Source organism: Trachypithecus francoisi, unplaced genomic scaffold (assembly GCF_009764315.1).
Source record: "Trachypithecus francoisi isolate TF-2019V2 unplaced genomic scaffold, Tfra_2.0 Lachesis_group3, whole genome shotgun sequence".
Classification (NCBI taxonomy): domain Eukaryota; kingdom Metazoa; phylum Chordata; class Mammalia; order Primates; family Cercopithecidae; genus Trachypithecus; species Trachypithecus francoisi.
The window spans coordinates 83,941,721-83,962,437 of record NW_022681468.1 but is presented as its reverse complement, the minus strand read 5'-3'; the positions used below and the strand labels follow the sequence as shown (position 1 = coordinate 83,962,437).

Below are 20,717 nucleotides of genomic sequence, written 5' to 3'. Positions count from 1 at the left end.
GAAGGAGAAATTATTGGCCATTCCACTGGGGTGAGAAAGGCCAATAAGTTTGACTGATGTTAACCAAAGAGAGATTAAAGGATGGACTAAAAGCATAAAGGGGTGACCTCGTGGGGAAATACAAATCTTGCGCAGAGAGAGGAAGATGTTTAACGTATCCTACTCAACTCCTTTCCTGTATGACTGGAGGTGCCTAGTCCAGCTTCCACCCACTCCACTAAGTTGAGGAATAGCTATCATCACTTGTCTGGAAGATAATCAGCCTCTGAACTGGCAGAGCGCCTCTGGTCCTTGTGACAAAGACATAAAATGTGGGAGAAAGTAGAGAAAAATAAGGTGTGGTAGCCTGTACTCCCACCTTTTATTGAGGCAATTTTTCATGTATGTCTTGTGGTTTTGATGAATCTGTCTGGGTTTGAACTAACTTGAACCTGAACCTACCCTGCCTCCAAACAGCTGTCATTTAGGGGAAGGCCCTAGGAGCAAGAGGCTGTGGACTGACCCATGTGTGAGCTGGAGGAGGAGGAGGAGTTTGAGCCGGAAAACCATCACCATTTCAGGAAATCATGCAGATGAAGGGCCCTGTAGCCCACTGAAGAAACTACCAGCACATCATTGTGAGAAAGCACACATTTGGATTTCTGCCAAGAGGGAATTCATGGCCAGGCAGAGATAAGAACCAACAGGAAGGGGAAGGAACCTCTCCATCAAAACCTGGAGAAATTCACATAAGGAGACAGCATCTGAACAACCAAGAAGACAAGGCTCCTCAGCCCAGGGGAGGCTGAAAGGAGAGTCCTTTATTTCTTCCACCACTCTGCCCAGCAGCTGAGGACTGACATGGGGTGAAGTTTGAAAGAATAGCACATCTACCTGTCACTGGAGCCCCTGGAGTCTTCCTGCTGGGTATGAGTGGAGGGTAAAGCTTTGACTCTAAAATGCTAATTAAGTTCAAAATGAATATACACATAGTTGGAACAAAACTGCTTTAGTAACTAAAAGAAAGGAAAACCTGTTTCCCAGCAGAAAAGAGACGATTGATAAAGCAAAGTAGAGTGTTGGCATATAGTGAAAAAAAAATGAATACCATTTCACACTCACATTTATCTCATGACTTGAAATGCTCCAGTCAACCCAGTAATATCTGGATCTCTTTGGGTATTTTCTATTAAATGTTCCACTTATTGGCTTAATCCTGCACTTATATTGCTTTGTTTAGAGTAGTTTAGAGTAAGTTTTTATGTCAAAAAAATCTGATCTTAATATTCCTTTTCAAAAATGCAGTTGACAGTTCCTAGATATTTGTTCTCTCTTAGGCATTTCATCTTGTTCAAACAAATGGCATTCTGATTGTAACTACTGTGGACAGTTTAACATTTTAGGACATTATATTTTTCCACACAAGAAAAATCCATTTATTTAGGTCTTATTTTAAAAGTAAATTTTGCATATTTGTTTCTTGCATATCTTCTACTTTTTTTTTATTTTTTATTTTTTATTCTTTTGAGACAGGATCTTGCTCTGCAGCCTAGGCTGGTGTGCAGAGCTACAATCATGGCTCACTGCAGCCCAGACCTCCCAGGCTCAAATGATCCTCCCATCTCAGCCTCTAAAGTAGCTGGGATTATAAGCATCTACCATGTCTGGCTAATTTTGTTTTTTAGAGATGGGGTCTCACTGTGTTTCCCAAGCTGATCTTGAACTCCTGGGCCTCAAGCAATTCTCCTGCCTTGACCTCCCAAAGTGCAGGGATTGCAGTTGTGAACCACTGCACCTGGCCAGATTTCTGCTTTTCTTTCTTTTTTTTTTTTTTGAGACGGAGTTTCACTCTTGTTACCCAGGCTGGAGTGCAATGGCATGATCTCAGCTCACTGCAATCTCCGCCTCCCAGGTTCAAGCAATTCTCCTGCCTCAGCTTCCCTAGTAGCTGGGATTATAGGCAGGTGCCACCACGCCCAGCTAATTTTACATTGTTAGTAGAGATGGGGGTTTCTCCATGTTGGTCAGGCTGGTCTCGAACTCCCGACCTCAGGTGATCCACCCGCCTCAGCCTCCCAAACTGCTGGGATTACAGGTGTGAACCACCGCACTCGGCCTCTGCCTTTCTTATTAAATCAATTGCTAAATATTGTATCATCTGTGTTGCATTATTACCGACATTTTTCTTCATTTAGATAAATGTATTCCATATAGGGAAAAATTACTAACTTTTAATATTTGCTTAATAGCCAACAATTTTTGTTACTTGTTGATTTTTAGAAGTACTATGACCAAAGTGGCACATGTACATGTTTATTTTTTAAATTCCTAAATAGTACAGAAAAGTCTGTATTGCAAATCTAGTTTCTTATTTCTCTCCAGCTTTCAATCTTTGTCCATAAATATTTACGCTTTTAACTCTGAATCTTCTAGCAGCGAGCTCCATATTTCTAAATAATATGTTTTAAGGCCGGGCGCGGTGGCTCAAGCCTGTAATCCCAGCACTTTGGGAGGCCGAGACAGGCGGATCACGAGGTCAGGAGATCGAGACCATCCTGGCTAACACGGTGAAACCCCGTCTCTACTAAAAACTACAAAAAATTAGCCGGGCGAGGTGGTGGGCGCCTGTAGTCCCAGCTACTCCAGAGGCTGAGGCAGGAGAATGGCGTGAACCCGGGAGGTGGAGCTTGCAGTGAGCTGAGATCCGGCCACAGCACTCCAGCCTGGGCGGCAGAGCGAGATTCCGTCTCAAAAAAAACAAAAAACAAAAATATGTTTTAACTACTTCTTGCAACATAAATTTTATTTTTTTGTTTACTTATTTTTTTAGATGGAGTCTCACTCTGTCACCCAGGCTGGAGTGCAATGGCATGATCTCGGCTCACTGCAATCTCTGCCTCCCAGGTTCAAGTGATTCTCCTGCCTCAGCCTCCTGAGTAGCTGGGATTATAGGCATGTACCACCACATCCAGCTAAATTTTGTAATTTTAGTAGAGACGGGGTTTTGCCTTGATGGCCAGACTTGTCTCGAACTCCTGGCCCCAACTGATCCGCCTGCCTTGGCTGCCCAAAGTGTTGGAATTACAGGCATGAGCCACTGCGCCTGGCTGCAACATGAATTACGGTGTTACCTATTGACTTTTGTTTTGTTTTTTTTAAATAGACTTAATTTTTTAAAGCAATTTTAGGTTCACAGAAAAATTAAGCAGAAAGTAGAGAGTTTCCATATACTTTTAGGCCTCACACATCCACAGCCTCCCATGCTATGGACATCTTCCACCAGAGTGGTACATTTGTTACATTGATGAAGCTACATTGACATATTATTATTAACCACAGTCCATAGATTACATTAGGGTTCTCTAGTGGTATTGTACATTACATGGGTCTGGACAAATATATAATGACATGTAGCCGCCATTACAGTCTCATACAGAGTTGTTTCACTGCCCAAAACTCCTCTGTGTTCTGCCTATTCACTCCTCCCTCCCCCTAGCTCCTGACAACCACTGATCTTTTTACTGTTTCCATGGTGTTGACTATTCCAAAATGTCATATAGTTAGAATCGTAACAGTATGTAGCCTTTTTAGATTGGCGTCTTTCACTTAGCAATAGGCATTTCAGATTTTTCCATGTCTTTCTTGGCTTGATACATCATGTCTTTTGAGTGCTAAATAATATTCAGTTGTCTAGATGTACTACAGTTTATTTACCTATTGAAGGACATCTTGACTGCTTCCAAGTTTGGGCAATTATGAAGGAAGATGTTATAAATTCATGCACATTTTGAACTCATTTGCTTAAATTTGAAAAAGCATAATTTCTGGATCATATGCTAAGAACATGTTTAGTTTTGTGAGAAACTGCCAGTTTTCTTCCAAAATGGCTGTACCATTTTGCATTCCTACCAGCAAGGAATGAGAATTTCTGTAGCTCCACATCCCCACTGGCATTTGGTATTGTCGTGTTTTGGATTTTTGCCATTCTATTGGGTGTGCAGAGGTCACTCATTGTTGTAATTTGCAATTCCCTAGTGACATATGCATGGAGGGTCTCTTTTCATGTGCTTATTTGTCATTTATATATATTTTTAATACATTTCACTTTGGGGGTCATTTAGCCTTCACCTGGCAAAACAAACAAATGAAAAGTTACACATAATTCTGTGAATTAGTTTTTTAAAACTTCATAAACCTCATCTTTATCCACTTTTGTTCTTACTTATATTTACCTAGTCAGACTTTTCAGAACTCAGACTTTTCAGAACTTTTTCCAAGTGGATTCAGAACATATTTAAAATAATAAAATTAAAATAGGGGGAATTTTTGCCTGTCACCTTTGCTCTTCTCTCTTTTTCCTCATCTACTCCCATGCCTTTTCTTCGTTAGTTTCTTTCCCCAGCCTTTCCAAACACTCATTATGCCCAAGCCTCTTTTGACACTTCAATCAGAATTTTCTTCTCTATATCATCCGGAGAAAAATGCACCGTTTGCCCAGGAACACTTAGCTCACCTGCTTCCCATGTTTTCTCTCATTCTCCACTTGTGTCTGGACTGAGTATTGCTGACCACCGACAGCATCACAGAACCTGTAAGACCACTGGATGCAGAGTCTGGGGATCAGTGACCTCAGAGGAAACACCTTCAGTGTCCCACGGGCTCTGCAAATCAGTGCACTCAGAGTGAGCTTCCTCACACCTTGCTGGGGAAAGTGTCCAGTAGCTTCAATAATCTCATGACCAAAAGACTGAAGAGAGGGAAGAAGACATCTGAGTTCACATTTTCAGACAATAGTAGCTGGCATTTCCTGAATGATCACTGTGTGTCAGGCACCTTAGGTCTGTTCACGACTCACCACATGTTTCCGTACGACAGCACCATGGCTTCTGTAATTAATCCCTATTGGATAGGCTGCTGCTGATGGAAATGGGGTCTCCAAATCCTTTATCCCAGAGCCTGTGCTGTTCTGTGCTGTTCTGCAGACTGAGCATGCGTTCTCCCCACGCCTTCCTCAGGCTTTGGCAAAGGAGACCTCTGAAAAATGGCACTTAGTCTATTACTGACTTTTTTTAAAATTGGCTTTTGGACTAATGAGGTCAGTAAAATGTGTGAAACCAAACTAGAAGGCAGTGCTGGCAAGTTTGTTGAGTCTCTGACCAATATTTGGATTCTGAGCAATCCAAACATCCAGGCAACTTTAAAAGGTCTTCTTGCTCTGAGAGTCATAGTGACTTATACAAATAAATAAAAGATTAGTGATTATAGTAGTTCATCAAACACCACATTTACTTAAATTTTCTTGAATACTATTTTCTTTTCTTTCTTTCTTTTTTTTTTTTTTTTTTTGAGACAGAGTCACTCTGTTGCCCAGGCTCGACTGCAGTGATGCAATCTCAGCTCACTGCAACTTCCACCTCTTGGGTTCAAGAGATTCTCCTGCCTCAACCTCCCGAGTAGCTGGGATTATAGGCATCCACCACCTTGCCTGGCTAATTTTTGTATTTTTAGTAGAGACGGGGTTTCACCCTGTTGTCCAGGCTGGTCTTGAACTCCTGGGCTCAAGTGATCGCCTGCCTCGGCCTCCCAAAGTGCTGGGATTTCAGGTGTGAGCCACCATGCCCAACCTCGAATACTATTTTCTACCATACCATTTAAACGTCATTCAAATTTAATATTCTCAACAAATTTTGAAAGAAGGCAATCAGGCAAATTTCATCTCAGTCAAACCCTAAACTTACACATGCTGTGACTGTGCCTTCCTCAACTTTGTTTCCCTTCATCCAGTTAAGACTTGGTTGTGCAGAGTTAGGGGCTCCTCAGGTGATAACACGATCAAAGGCCCTGACCCTTGTCACAAGAGTACTCACTAAGAAGCCCTGGTCGGGAGTACAAGTGTTTGACATCTTCTCAGCAACTCTGATGTGTAATCCCACCAGCAATTAGTGTTTTTCTTTCTCCACATTGATTACAGATAGTTTGCTTTTCCCTGTATGACTGCAAAGGTTTGAATGTATGTCTGTATGTTGTTTGGGTTGCAGGGAAAGAAGGAGTAGAAAAAGGAATGAGAGGTGGCTGTGATTGGCTAGTTGTTCTGAATGCAAATAACTCTATGCTTTTCACCTTTAGTGAATATATGAATGTCTCAGGGTGGGAGAAATAGTAAATAATGCCAAAGATCCTCCTTAGTGGTCCTGTGGCTTCATTGAAGGCATACATTGAAATGTTTCTAGCCAGGAGCAGTGGCTCACGCCTGTAATCCCAGCACTTTGGGAGGCCGAAGCAGGTGGATCACGAGGTCAAGAGTTCAAGACCAGCCTGGCCAAGATGGTTAAATCCCATCTCTACTAAAAATACAAAAAATTAGCCGGGCATGGTGGCACGTGCCTGTAATCCCAGCTACTCCAGAGGCTGAGGCAGAGAATTGCTTAAACCTGGAGGGCGGAGGTTGCAGTGAGCCGAGATTGCACCACTGCACTCAGCCTGGGCGACAGAGCAAGACTCCGTCTCGAAAAAAGAAAAGAAAAGAAAAATATTTCTGAACAGGGGAAAAGCCAAATACAATGGAATACAATGGGCATTCCCAAAAGACTGAAGAAAGAATACGTGGAAGTTGATTCTTCTGGGGTTCCCAGGAAAGTTGGGAAAAGAAAATGAATCACTTAAAAAGTGGAGAGCTGATGCCCGGCCCTCTGTACTTGTTTCTCTCTCTAAACAGGGAAGAAAGGCCACAGAAAGAAGAGCAGTGTCCCCAGTCTACACGTGTCCAGGAAAGAGAGGCTTTTATTTTTAACTGTATTTACCCAAGACTATTGGCTTTTATGTTTCAGACGCAGTGCTACGAAAGACCTTGTCCTTGTAGTTTTCATTATTTCAGAGATAAAATGGAAAGCAAGGGTAAGAGCCCCAATCATTAAGAACATGGCCTAGCTCTCTGCAGATCACAGATTCAGCCACCAACTTCTGCCCTATAACCATGGAGGTGCCCCCGCGTCAGTCTGTACACAACCCCACAAGAGGAGCCACTTATTTGCCTCCTTGTCTACTGAGCATGAAATAATGTTTTTCTTAATTATTATCTGAGGCTTTTCTATTTCCTCCTCTCTACTGATTTTGACAACAAAAAAATATATCAGGGCCTGGTGGTGGTGGCTCACACCTGTAATCCCATCACTTTAGAAGGCTGAGGTGGATCACTTGAGCCCAGGAGGTCAAGGCTATGGTGAGTCATGATCATGCCAATGCACTAAGCCTGGGCAGCAGAGTGAGATCCTGTCTCAAAAATATATATATACATATATATTAGGCATTATGCTGTACACAAAGAGTTTATTATCTAATACACATGATAATATCTCTCGCTAGATGTAAGCTTTATGGAGATACCAATTTTTTTAACCAATAACCACTAACCAAACAATGATTGAATAAATGAATGGCTGGTTATATTTATACCCATGTGTAAAGGCAAATTTATGGCCAATGGTTAAAATTTATTGAAAACAAATTTCAGCTCATTATAAAAAAGAACTAGCAATCAGAGGTTTCCCAAAAAGAAACAGACAGCTTTAAGGCATAAAATATTCCTTTCTACAGGAAATATTCAAAGAAAAGTAGAATGCCCATTTCTAGTGATGTTGCAGAATTACAAAATGATATTATTTTGTGCAAAACTAAAAAACGTAAATTTTGTATGGGGGAAAATAGTATCAAAGAATAGAACAACCAAAGAGCTTGTAAAATACATCATGAATAAAAAAGCTACTTCCAGCTTAATGGAAATTGGATTTTGGATTTGTATTTGAAGCATGTGTAGGATTTAAAATGAGAGAGATGGTAAGAGAATACATGCCAGGCAGGTTAAGCTTATCAAGGGCAATGATCAAGAAATAACAAACAAGAAGGGTTTAGGAAATTAAAAGCTTTCCTTTCAAATATGACTGAAAGAGCCAATTTTTATTGGAAAATGCTGTGAGATAAGAGGGATTGTTGGCTTGAAGCAATTGTTAATATAAGAAGACTGCACACAGCCCAGAACTGGGTTTGTTTCCAGACAAAGAGAAAACATGGTATGACATTATCCATCCTTACCATAAGCAACATTAAGGAATATCTTGAAATTGTTTTTCAGAAAAAGCTAATATTAACCTAAATTTAAACTGTTAAATAACATCAAAGATTTACTTTACAAGCACATTTCTAAATGTACTGAAAAACTATATGTCCATAATAATCGATTCAATAGACAGATAAATTTCCTTTTCCCTGTGCAATTCTACCATCAACTAATAGCCCTTATTGCAGGAAATGAAAAATCTAAACACTTTTCCAAATGTGTCACGATTACCCAACCACTTTCCAGTGTGAATTTTCTTAGGGGTGAGGATGGGAACACTAATAGTTTCTCTGCACTCAGGAACCTCATAAAGGACAAACTTTTAAATCAAATAGTACAGACCAAATAAACAAAACAGAGCTACATCTTGCTTTGCTTTATACTTTGTTCTCTTCCTTGTCTGGCTGCAAAAATCTTTGCATGATTTTCATTGAAAATAACTCCTGAATTGATGTGAGATTTTACTTACCCTGAGACCTACCCAGGCCTGGTTTAGACATGTTCCCAAAGACTTCCCTGCTCTTCGGGGTACTGAGTTGCCATAAGGATAAACCAGGCAGACAGTCCTTAGACATTAGGGCTAATTTCTAATTTACCCCCCTGTGTCTTTCTTTTATCATCACAAACATGTTTGGTATCTAATTTGGTTTACTCTTAGAAAAGCATGTTTTGGAGTACATAAAACAGAATGGCCCTTCAGGCAGCAATATGCTAAAGTTTTAAAGATCTTGTAGCTCTATTTTTCTATTAATTGATGCAGATTTTGAGAATCAACAAGCACATTAAAAAGTAGACATCAACACTATAGTAAAATTAAAACAGTTCTTCTGTCTTTTGTTGTTGTTTCCACATCATTCAGAAAGGGGAAAGTACTCTTTAAAATTAGAAACGGAGAACAACAAGGAAGAGAAATCTATTTTGTTGAAAAACAGCTTTGGTAATATTATTTAGTGAAAGATGAAGTGACAGATGTGGAAACTTCTAGTCAAAGTCTGCAGCTTTTATTTGCATTGAATATCTATCCAAGATGAATCATCCTAGAAAAGCAGCCAGTGGACTTAGAAGAATGTCACTCACCATTGTTTCTGCCAAAGAAGGATTTTCTTGGTGTAGAATATTGAGTATTCATTTGGGGTCTTGAATGGGTGAAAGAGACAAATAACAATTTAGGAGAAAGAAAGAAGAAGATGGAATGGATCCATAGGCAGAAAAGATTTGTCCTCAAGGGTACATCCAAGATTTGCTTTAATCTGTCTTATAATTGAAATTTGAAACAGTTATTAGCACAGGTTCACAGCATCTCAAAACTAAAAACTATGTGGAAAAGAGGCTAAGCACAAAGATGTAAGCACTAAGTGAGCATAACTGCTTTACAGACAGTTTCATGTCAGTGGACATGTGCCATTTTTCTTCTTCTTCTTCTTCTTTTTTTCTGCCCAGTGCAGTTGCCACATATTATTCAATGCACAACTTTACGGGGCATCATTCACATCTTAGTAAGAGATGGAGAAAGACAATGCTGAGAAAAAAAAAAAAGTAGATTTCCGAGAGCATCAGAGCCTATAAATTCAGCTCTGCCTGGAGCTGCAAAAGTCAAAATACTCTTTTTGGGGATCAAGCCAGCATGAATTGAGATTCTGTCATTTACGGCCAATAGATTCATAATTCTCATAGCCAAAAGGGAGGGGAATACTTTTAGTTCTCTGCTATTTTATGAGCTGAATTTATGGTGCACAGAAGCATTTTCTAGTCAAAATAATTAGAGTTACGTAAAGGCAAATAATCACTGGTCTACTGTCATTATGGGAAATAAGAGCCATAATAACCCTATGTGTGTTTTATGAATTTCAACTGGGAAAAATTTTGAAAATTACTAAAAATTCATAACTCTGCCATATAAACATAAGAACTCTTACTTTTTCTATTTTTCCTTTTTAATTTCCACTTTTGTGTCTATTTTTACTTGTTAATCCTTGTTTTACATTTTTGCACATGATGAAATAATATTGTAAGAATAATTGTATGAACTTTTATTCTCATTTTTAGAATTAAAAATGCCTTCCATTTATACTTTGAATTGTCCACTATTTCACACTGTAGATATACCATACTTTATAATTTTCCTGTTTGGGGATATTTTTATTATGTATTTCCAATTTTTATTATTTTAAATAGCATTGTGGTAAACATCTTTAAATATACGTTTTAATTTAACTTTTTATCGTTTCATTAAGACAGTATCCTAAAACTGGACTTAGTGGTTCAATGGGTAAAACAGTTTTATAGCCTGTTGGTTCCTTGTCTCTCTTAGTGACATAACACCTTTTAAAAGCTTTCTAAATTCATTATCTCTATTCCCTAACCCCTTTCTTACCCAAAACCCAGTCCAGGCAGATTTTGATCACTATCCTTGTATTGGAATCACTTTGTTAAGGTCACCAATGGCTTTCACAGCCTCAAATCCAATGATCCATTATCATGTTTTATCTTACTGAATTTCTCAGAATAATTTGACAGTTTGGTTATTCTCTCTTTAAAACATTATCTTTGCTTGAATTTGGGGATTCCACACTTTCCTGGTTTGCCTTCAACCTCACAAGACACTCCTCCTCAGCCTCCTTTTCTAGCTCACCTTGCTAGCACTTGCTGACCTCTAGATACTGTGTTGTCTCAGGGCTCAGTCCTCAAACATACATGCCATCTACATGCACTCTCTAAGTGATTTCATCCAGGAATATGGCTTTAATTACCATCAATACATTGATGACTCCTAGATTTATACCTCCATCCAACCCCTCTCTGTTGAAAGCCAAACTCATATACACTATAATCTATATAACATCTATGCCAGATGTCTGTCTGGCATCTAAAATCTAAGATATCCCCAACCATGCCTTATTCCCTCCCTTAGGCTCATCCCTCTGTAATGCCCAGACCCTCCATGACCCGAAAGCAACCACCAGAGTCCAGAGACAAAGCCAAGCGGCAGGGATCGCTTTATTTCGAGTTCGACCTCGGTTCCCTCCAGCTAGTTATCTGATCCTAGGGAGAGACCCCAAGCTCGGTGTTCAGCCGTCTTTTATAGTCAGACACAAACAAGTTACAGCAAGTTACAGAGTCACGGGGAATTTTTACAGTTGAAGGTTTACAATTGGCTGACATTTAAAGTTAAACATTAGTCAGTTGTTCATTGGTTCCCGCCCTTTGACCAAACCACAAACGGCCGCTTGCCCTGCTAGGGGCTTTCCAGATAACCTTGTTGTTTTAGCATTAAGGGGAGTTTCCTGACTTTTCTGACCTCTGATATTCAGTATTTTTCCACTCCTCACCTCACTCTTCCCCATCTCAAGAAAACAGTGATATAATTCACCCACTCGCTACAGCCAAAAATACTGGAATCTTCTTTAATTCTTCTCTTTCCCCCGTACTCCACATTGTCAACAAACTGGCCACATAAGATTTATTTACTGTCAAAAAAAAAAGCCTGACTTAATTTTTTAATTCAAATAAGAATGTTACATGATGGGTTCCAGTGACAACCCAGTCATTTCATAATTCTAATTCTAAAGTAGATAGATGGATATGGTAAGGAACCTTGCATTGAGGCTGTCATGGATTGAAATATATTCCTGTTTTGCAATATTTCTTGCTTAGTTGTTAAGGGCTCTCCCTCAGACTATAGAAGCTAATAAATTGTCTCTTTATTTGGCACCTTGGGAATTTTTTTTTTTTTTTAGCACCCTGGACCAATGCACCATTCCGGATGGCTGAGATGTACACTTTTACTTTAAGGGGTAGGAGGTAAGGGTAATGTTGGAAAGAGAAATGGGAAAGAAGCAGCAGCATGACATTTGGACCCCCAAGCATGTTCTAGAGCAGGCTGGTTTTAAGAAAGTCCTCATTTGCCTCAAGTTTAATGACTCTGGGCCTAAATGGGACAGGATCACAATCACATTTGTCACCAGCAAACTCGTATCTAGATGGCATATGAGTTGTTCCTGTTAGAACAATGATTTACTGGAAAGCCATTTCCCACCACTGATTTGAGCACCACTGTTATTATCATACATGAATTTCCATATACAATTAGGCCATATTACAGATTTGCTATTCCATTTAATTGACCTGTCTGCCTACCCTTAATTTTCACTTAAGAATTTTCTTTCTCTTTCTTTTCACTTTTGTGCAATAGAAAATGTGCTCATCTACATTTTCTTTTAACTGTTTTTTGTTTTGGCATACGGATGACAGGAATTTTTTTAATGTTTATATTGTAGTCAGTCTTTTGGTAGTGGTCTTTGTTCTCCTTTAGGTTTTCTGATGTACAGTCATTTTATCTACTTACATGCAGATGATGTTTTATCTCTTTCTTTACAATTCTTATGCTTCTAATTGTTTCTCTGGGCTGACTGCATTAGCAAGTAGCTTCAACACAATGTCAGATAGCAGTAGTGGTAATGAGCATCTTTTTCCTTCACCTACTTTAATAGGAAAGCCTCTAGCACTTTTCCATACGTTGGTGCTGGTTTGGGGTTATGGTGTATGCAAGTTTTATGTGATATGTTAAGTAATTAATTATTAGTTTTTATTTTTCAGTGTTTTAACATAAATCTGTGTTGTATTTTGTCAAATTCCTTTTCTGCATCAATGAAGATAATCACATGATTTTTCTTCTCAGCTCTTGTATCAGTTATTAAGCTACTAACTCTTACCTATAAATGCTTAGCTCCTAGAGTAGTGACTGCTGATGTCAATCATGCACGGCCCCCTAGAGCTAGTTGACTTTTTAGGTGTGTTTTTCTTATCTCTCCAACTTGATAATTAGCATATTCTATTTTGTACATTTTATTAAACGTTTCCACAGGGTTAAGTGAATTTGTTGAGGTAGCGACACTCAATATTTATTGTTTACCTGCCACAACCCCTGTCCATCATTGCTCAGGAAAATCGTTAATCATCTATAGTTAGATATATACCTGCTGGTACCTACCTAGAATGTTGAAATCACATACCTGAGACAGGAGAGAAGAAAAATTCCAAGAGGAACTCTCATGTAAGTGCTACTTCTTCCAAGCAACTAAAACAGCTCTTCTATTCTTTCCAGGAAAAAAATCCCCTTCTTTGAGGACATTCCTGGTAAGTATCCTCATCAATAGAAAAAAAAATTTTTACAAAGAAAACCAGGGGTTTTGCTAGCATTTCTGTGGTTTCAGACTTAATGTGATGTGGGGATGCTCTGACTGGGAAAAAGAATGATCAGAAGGTTTCTAGGGAAGCGTACCAGTTTACAAATAACCAGGTTCTCCAGTGACCACCTCATGTGTCTACTGTTTTCTTCTCAAGCAGAAATGTGAAGACAGGGGAAGGTAGAGTCCAGTCTTGCCCAAACCCTGCATGTCCAGGAGAAAGCTGACTCTAGTCTAAGCTACAAAAAAAGGAAAAAAGAGTCTCCTTGTTTTACATAATTTCATACACAAAATAATGGAAGAGTAATATCTACAATTAACATCAAAGATGCCCTTATTCGTCACAGACTCAGTGTAGAGGCTCAGTTACTTATCTCATGACCACAGAAAAAAATGAAGGAAGAAAAGAATGAGGACAGATTTGCCAGGGCCAGAGCTTTACCCAAGAAATATAGCTGAGAAACTGTGGGAGGGTAATAAGTAGGCACCTAGGCTCTGCAGGATGAGAACTGGATGCAAAGAACAGTTGAGAGCTTTCTTCCCTATCCTCTCCTCATCTTGAGTTGCTAGTCATTGCTGCAAGTACAGGAGAACATAAAACAGAGTTTCAGAAAACTAATATGTAAAACGTGAGAAATTACTAGTGTGCACGGGTGCCCAGAGCTAAATATAAAGCACTCGGATATTTGCAAAAGCACTAGCATGCTCAGAGTTAACCAGTTACTAGACTGCTTTCTCACACCTGAAAACATCCTAACAGAAAGAATTTTCCTCCTTTGTGTTTTTAGTGATAATCTGGAAAAGGTCTAAGTCTTTTAACTTATTTAGAGCTGTTGAGATTGAGACATATAATACAGCTCTGGTAGGAAAATAATCAATTAAGGGAAATAATCAGATCTTCTCTCAACCTATTCCTACCCCCCTCAGAATGTACTACAGTGCCATAGAGGCAAAGAGCCTGCATGTTTCTTTAAAGGTGAGGGGAATGAGGGAGTTTCAGGTGTTAAGGATTTTCAGACAGTCATAACTGGGGAACCTTTCCTTTTAACACTGTTTGCTTTCTTTCCTTTCGCTTGCTCTTCACCTCTCTGTATGTTTTGTCTACCTTTCATTCAACATAATGAGTTACTTTAAATTAAGGGGGAAATAAAAAAACATTTTTTTGTGTGTTCAGACCATCAGGGGGCAGTGCTTCCTTTGAAAGAGGCACTGCCAGAAACTAGAACAAGGGGAAGGGAACAGCAGGAGGAGGGCATTCAATGAAGTGTTTGATGTAATGGTGAGGTTTTGATTGTTTGTAAAAACAGAATGAAGATTTCCCAAAGGCTACCCAATCAAAAGAACCAGAAGACTCTAGAACAGTGAACTAGGCCCAGTGAACATGGTCAATTCCAGGTCTCCAAACGGAATCCACAGAGGCTCCAGGAAAAGGAAGGAATGGAAACTCCACTGAGCACTCTGCTGGTGCTCCTGTGTGTGCAGCTGACCTGTGAGTCAGGGGAGCCCTGAGGAGGGGAGGAATAGCTCAAGCAACAGAAAGTGGGGGCAGCCGAGGCACTGAAATCTAGAAGGATCCCAGGGACAATCTTGGGTCTACTCTCGGGAATGTACAACTAATAATGAAGCTGATGAACAAACAAACAAACAAGCTATATATATGAAAATGTTTCATTCCTCCTGAGCAGGGTCAAATGGACAACTGCCAGTGGAACAGAATCCTTCTTCCCTGAAAGTCAAGGAAGGCGACAGAGTCACACTGAACTGCAGTTACAGAGAGAGTGCTTCAGATTTCTTCCAGTGGTTCAGGCAGGATCCTGAGGAAGGCCTCATTTCCCTGATACAAATGCTGCCAACTGTGAGAGAAAAAGCAGTGAAAGATTCACAGCCAGGCTTAGAAAAGGAGATGAGCACTTTTCCCTGCACATACAGGATTCCCAGCTCCATGACTCAATCACTTCTGTGCAGCAAGCCCACAGTGCCCACAGTCACCTGTATCCTGTACCTAAAGCTAGCTGAGGGGCCCGGGCACACCTCCTTTTATAAGGGCACTGGGGCACTGACTATAACTCTGCTGTATATAAAGGGAAATATAAAGGACTGTTTTATAACACAATGTCAAACATTTCATTCGAAGACCATGTGAGGAGGGATAGTGTTTTCAAATACTATCTAAAGTATTTTGTTTCTCAGTGTGAGGCCCTTCCTTTGTGAAAACTAGTCCAAAAACTAGAGGCTAAATATCAAAAAGGAGAGAGCACTAAAGAACAAAGAAAGAACAGGGTAAAATTCTTGTCTTTGAGCTTCTTTGTAAACTTTTACAAAGATAGAGAAAATACAAAATCTTGAAAGCCATGACCATCAAATTCAGTAGTGAAAGAAAAAATATTTTGACATGCCAAAAAGATTGGCTTAGAAGATCAAGTACCAAAATCTGAGGGAAAATGATACAAAGAGTTTAAAGGAAAAGAGAACACAACATGGTAGAAAAGCTGTCTTCTCCTTAAAAGGGATAAAATGTCAACCAGCTAGCTAGAAAGGAAGTCAATGATGTGAGGAGAGGTCATAAACAGTGAGCCCAGCATCCTGCTCTTTTCTTGGGTCAGAGCCCTGGGCAGATAGGGTGGGAGGAGGGTGAATCACATTTAGCAATGATTCTGAACTGAAGGAACAGTGAATTTTAGCAAAAACTGTTTTGATCATTGTTTCTTATATCAATACTCACAAGAGAACACCCATTGCAGAGGAAGCATTGAACCACCATGTGGACAAGATGGTCCGTCCAAAGCGTATCAACCAGCCAGCTAGAGAATGTGTGTCCTTGTCAATTTCTTGAACAATAGACCCATGAACAGATTAGCTAAGGTGACAGAATTGAGTTTCTTTGTAAGCCCAGAAGCATGGGTTTTCTCCCACCAAGACAGATTTAGCTACTTCTGCTGCTGTTGCAGGACTTTTCCTTAGTTCAAAGACAGGGTTCTTTGTCCCATGGCCACGAAAATTCAGGCTCGCAGACAATTTGAATGGTGAGTAAGACACGGTTTTATTAGGTGAAGAAGAAGAAAAGGGGGAAACAGGGACTCTCACAAGGCCAGAGTCCCTGCTAGAGCACTTCCCACCTAGCAGTTCGAATTCCAGCTTCCACACAGGAAGAGGAGGAGCCTGGCTCCTCCCCACTGCAAAGGATGCCAACTTCTGTGACTCTACCCCAGTGCACAGGCCGCTTGGAATTTCTCCAGGGACCCCCTCCCACCTGGCTGTCTCACTGCCAAATGTCCACCCTGTCAGCAGTAAATACAACACTGAGCCTTCAATGTGGAATCATCCCTCAAAGGAACCAACCACACACTAGTTGGCAAGTTGATTATGTTGGACCACTTCCACTCTGGAGGTATCAGGTATTTTTTTTCTTATTAATACATATTCTGGGTGTGAATTTGTGGTCTCCTCCAAAGTGCCACACATAGTTGCATGAACTGAGGGTTCAGAGTGTCTCATTGATCATTCTGATCATCAAGGGATTTCACATCTCTTGCATCAACAGACCCACTTTATATCAAGGGCGTGTGACAGTAGTCATGTCATATAGCATATAGCTTCATCATATAGCATTAGCCATGAACCACTAGCCTGATAGAACTTTGGAATGACCACTTAAGGGCCCAGCTAAAGCACTAGCTTAGGGAAAGCACTCTGAGGGGCTGAAAAGCTATTCTTCAAGATAGCGTTGTGTCCCTGTTACATAAAATACATGGACCTGGGTACCAAGGGGTGGAAGTAGGACTATCAGCCCATCAACCACCACTTTTAGTAACCCACTTTTGTGATTCCCGTTCTTATAACTATAGGTTCTGCTGCACTAGGGATTCTGGTTCCCTTTGAGGGGGAAAAGGGAGGATGCTGCTTCTACAAGGGAAACAGAAAGGTTTTTACCAAACCCAAGGTAACATATACTACCTCATAATTTGGGGATATTCATGCCAGTCCTGGAGGCCAAAAACGGAGTTACTACTCTGTCAGGGACAGTTGATCCTGATTATCATGAAGCTAAACCCCACAGCAGAACTGGGGAAATATGTCTACAACTCAGGGAATTCACTGGGATGACTTTTAGCACTTTCGTGTCAATGATTATTATAAATAGGCAATTGTAGCAACTACAGCCTGACAAGAGCAGACTAACCAGGGGCTTATACCCCACAGTGATGAAGGTCTAGGTTACCTCCCTGGAAAAGAAATCTAGAGCAGTAGAAAAAAATGTCAGCCAAAGGTGAGGAGAATCAAGACTAAGTAGTATAGAAGGTAGATAGAGGAGATAATAAATATGAATTGCAGACATGGAACCAACTATAGCAAGCGTAGCTTGTCCCAGTAACCCTCTTGTTGTCAACAATAACAACAACAGCAACAACAAAAACTAGTGCTCTGTATGGATTTAACGCAGAGCTCAAGTGGATCTGAGCAAGACAAGGAGTGAACTGTATAGATACTGTTGGTTCCCTACCGATATCTCCCAGGTAGTCATGCCAACACACCGGACACCACTCGCTGAAAATCCCAGCAACCCTGAAGACGACTTTGACTTTCTGGCCATGAATGTGGAGGGTGTGGAGAACAAGCCAGAAATGCAAAAGAGTTAATGCTGCAAAAGCAGTTCTTAATCAGTGACAGACAGTGAGTTTAGGCGTGATTACTCCAGTTTCTTCACGACGCATTTGGCATAGCTCCAAAAAGTATGCTATGCTGTCTCTTGGAGTTATTGTGACAGGTAGTTAGACAGGCATGAATGGGGCACAAGAGAGCTCTCCCCTCCACCCACCAGGAATTATCAGGTGATGGTTTGGCAGTTATCACATTGCCTCTCTAAAAATGATAATTGGTAGCAAATTATCACTGGCAACTTGCCCAACAGATAAAGACACTTGAGATTGATAATCGGCTTCCAATAAAATCTCAGGAATTGGCCGAGTGAACCTAGCATGCACATTAAGAGACAAAACAGAGGAGTATGACCTTCTAGGGGCACTCTAACAGAAAAAGGAAGAAAGCCTCAGATGGGCATGCGTACAACTTCCTAAACACGCTGCTCATGCCCACTTCCCAAGCAGGAAGGAGAGCACTGCACATGCAGGCGGGCAACCATCCTAAGGGAAGAATCATGGGAAAGGGGTGCAAGATGCTGGAGGTAGGTCAGCATATAAAATCTTAAGGTTAAGGTTAAAGGCTGCACTTGTCCTTCAAGTTGTCCACTTGGGTCTTTTCCAAGTGTACTTTCCTTTCTCTCCTGCTCTAAAGCTTTTTAATAAAATTCCACTCCTGTTCTGAAACTTGCCTTGGTCTCTCCTTCTGCCTTATGTCCCTCAGTCAAATTCTTTCTTCTAAGGAGGCAAGAATTGAGGTTGCTGCAGACCCATATGGATTCACCACCGGTAACTCAGAACCTTCTACCCCTAACATTATCCAGCTGCAGTAAGCTGCAATTGCCCATAGTGGTAACTGTCTTGATGGCACATTCTGTATTGGCTTCCTTCCTTCCCTGATTTACCTCCTACCCATGTTTTGCCAACAAAAAGAGTTAAACTCTGTAAAATAGTTAAAGAGATCGATTCTGAGCCAAATATGAGTGACCACGGCCCGTGACACAGCCCTCAGGAGGTCCCGAGAACATGTGAAAGGTGGTTGCAGTGCAGCTTGGCTTATACATTTTAGGGAGACATGGGACTTCAATCAAATACATTTTAAAAATACATTGGTTCTATCCAGGAAGGCAGGACAACTCAAAGCAAGAGGCAGTGGGGTCAGTGGGAGTGAGGGGCTTCTAGTTTATAGGTAGATTTTAAAATTTTCTGGTTGACAATTGGTTGAGTTTATCTAAAGACCTGGGATTAACAGGAAATGTCTGGATTACGATAAGAGGTTGTAGAGACCAAAGTTTTATCAGGCAGATGAAGCCTCCAAGTAGCAGGTTTCAGAGAGAATGAATTGTAAATGCTTCTTATCAGACTTAAGGTCTCTGTTGATGTTAATGCCAAAGAGGTATGATGAAGCATGTCTGACCGCCAGTTCCCATTCTGGCCTGAACCAATCTCTCAAGCTGAATTTTAAGAGAGCCCTGGCCAAGAAGGAAGTCTACTCAATGGTTGCAGGGGGCTGGGGAGCCTTAGAATTTTATTTTTGGACTACAGTTTCCTAGAATCACCTACAGTAAACTATTTACACACAAATTATTGTACTGAAGCTGACTTTTAGGGATCCAAAACTGAGATACAGGAATTCAAATCATGAGACAAGGGTGAAGATTATCTAGAAGAAATGTTGGTGTCCCTTCTCTTATTGCTATCAAGCTGAGCTTTGCAGCACAAGGGATTTTAGCAGCCTCATTCAGGATGGGTCCCAGTGCTTACAACTCCTTAAGCATCTCTCTGAGTGGGGAAACTCAGCCACCTACCTCTGTGACAGAGAATTCATGCTCCTCAGACAGCACCCAATACATAACAGGGCCCCCATTCATATGCCCAGTTTGGGGACCCCAACTCAGGAATTACATAAGGATCCCTGACACTCTCTCTGGAAATGCAAAATTCTAAAGAATCAGAGTAAGGTATTTAAAAGTGTTTTTTTCACAATATTTTTTCATAATGGAATGAAAATGATGAGAGCAATTCTTGATATAAATACAAATTAAACTGAGGCAATTTAGTGCTGACGAGAACTTCTGCAATAGCTATTTCAGAGCTTCTTGATATAGCATAAACAAGGCGGTTTTGTTTGTTTGTTTGTTTGCGTTTGTTTGTTTTTTGAGATGGAGTTTCACTCTTGTCGCCCAGGCCGGAGTGCAATGGCACAATCTCAGCTAACTGCAACCTTCGCCTCTTGAGTTCAGGAGATTTTTCTGGCCTCAGCTTCCCCGCAGCTGGGATTACAGGCAAGTACCACCATGCCCAGCTAATTTTTGTATTTTTAATAGAGATGGAGTTTTAACCATGTTGCCCAGGATGGTCTCCAACTCCTGACCTCAAGTGATCCGCCCACCTCGGCCTCCCAAAGTGCTGGGATTACAGGCGTGAGCCACCACACCTGGCCAACAAGGTTATTTTTTTAATCCATGTAAAATGTGAACACAATTAGTCACTACATATTCTGCTTTTACTTATCTCTGAATTTACTCGATGCTCTTTTCAGCCACAAGCATATACGTTTTTTCTCATTATTTTAAGAAATTGTAAAAATGTAAAAATTTGAATATAAACAGGCATATTCTTACCCAAAATTAAGTGTTCATATTTCATAAGATTTGCTTTGTAAGTTTTAATTTTTTTTAGATAAGAAGAAAAATAAAATCACAGTTTGCCATTTGTTGTGAATGGAGTCAGAGGTTTCTGCCCACCATTCCGGGTCACGCTCTCCTCTCCAAGATTAGGTCTTACTAAAAACAAATTTGC

At 40.4% G+C, this 20,717-nt stretch overlaps 1 long non-coding RNA gene and 3 gene segments (V, D, J or C); 3 read left to right on the top strand and 1 right to left on the bottom strand.

Annotated features, from left to right (window-relative positions):
- The window catches only part of LOC117070008, a 677,437-nt gene that overhangs the window by 355,467 nt on the left and 301,253 nt on the right, over nucleotides 1-20,717 (top strand).
- The window catches only part of LOC117070016, a 705,780-nt gene that overhangs the window by 412,736 nt on the left and 272,327 nt on the right, over nucleotides 1-20,717 (top strand).
- Nucleotides 1-20,717, bottom strand: part of LOC117070040 — a 405,055-nt gene that overhangs the window by 141,257 nt on the left and 243,081 nt on the right. The gene's annotated exons all lie outside the window — the stretch shown is intronic.
- Nucleotides 1-20,717, top strand: part of LOC117070011 — a 387,464-nt gene that overhangs the window by 150,623 nt on the left and 216,124 nt on the right.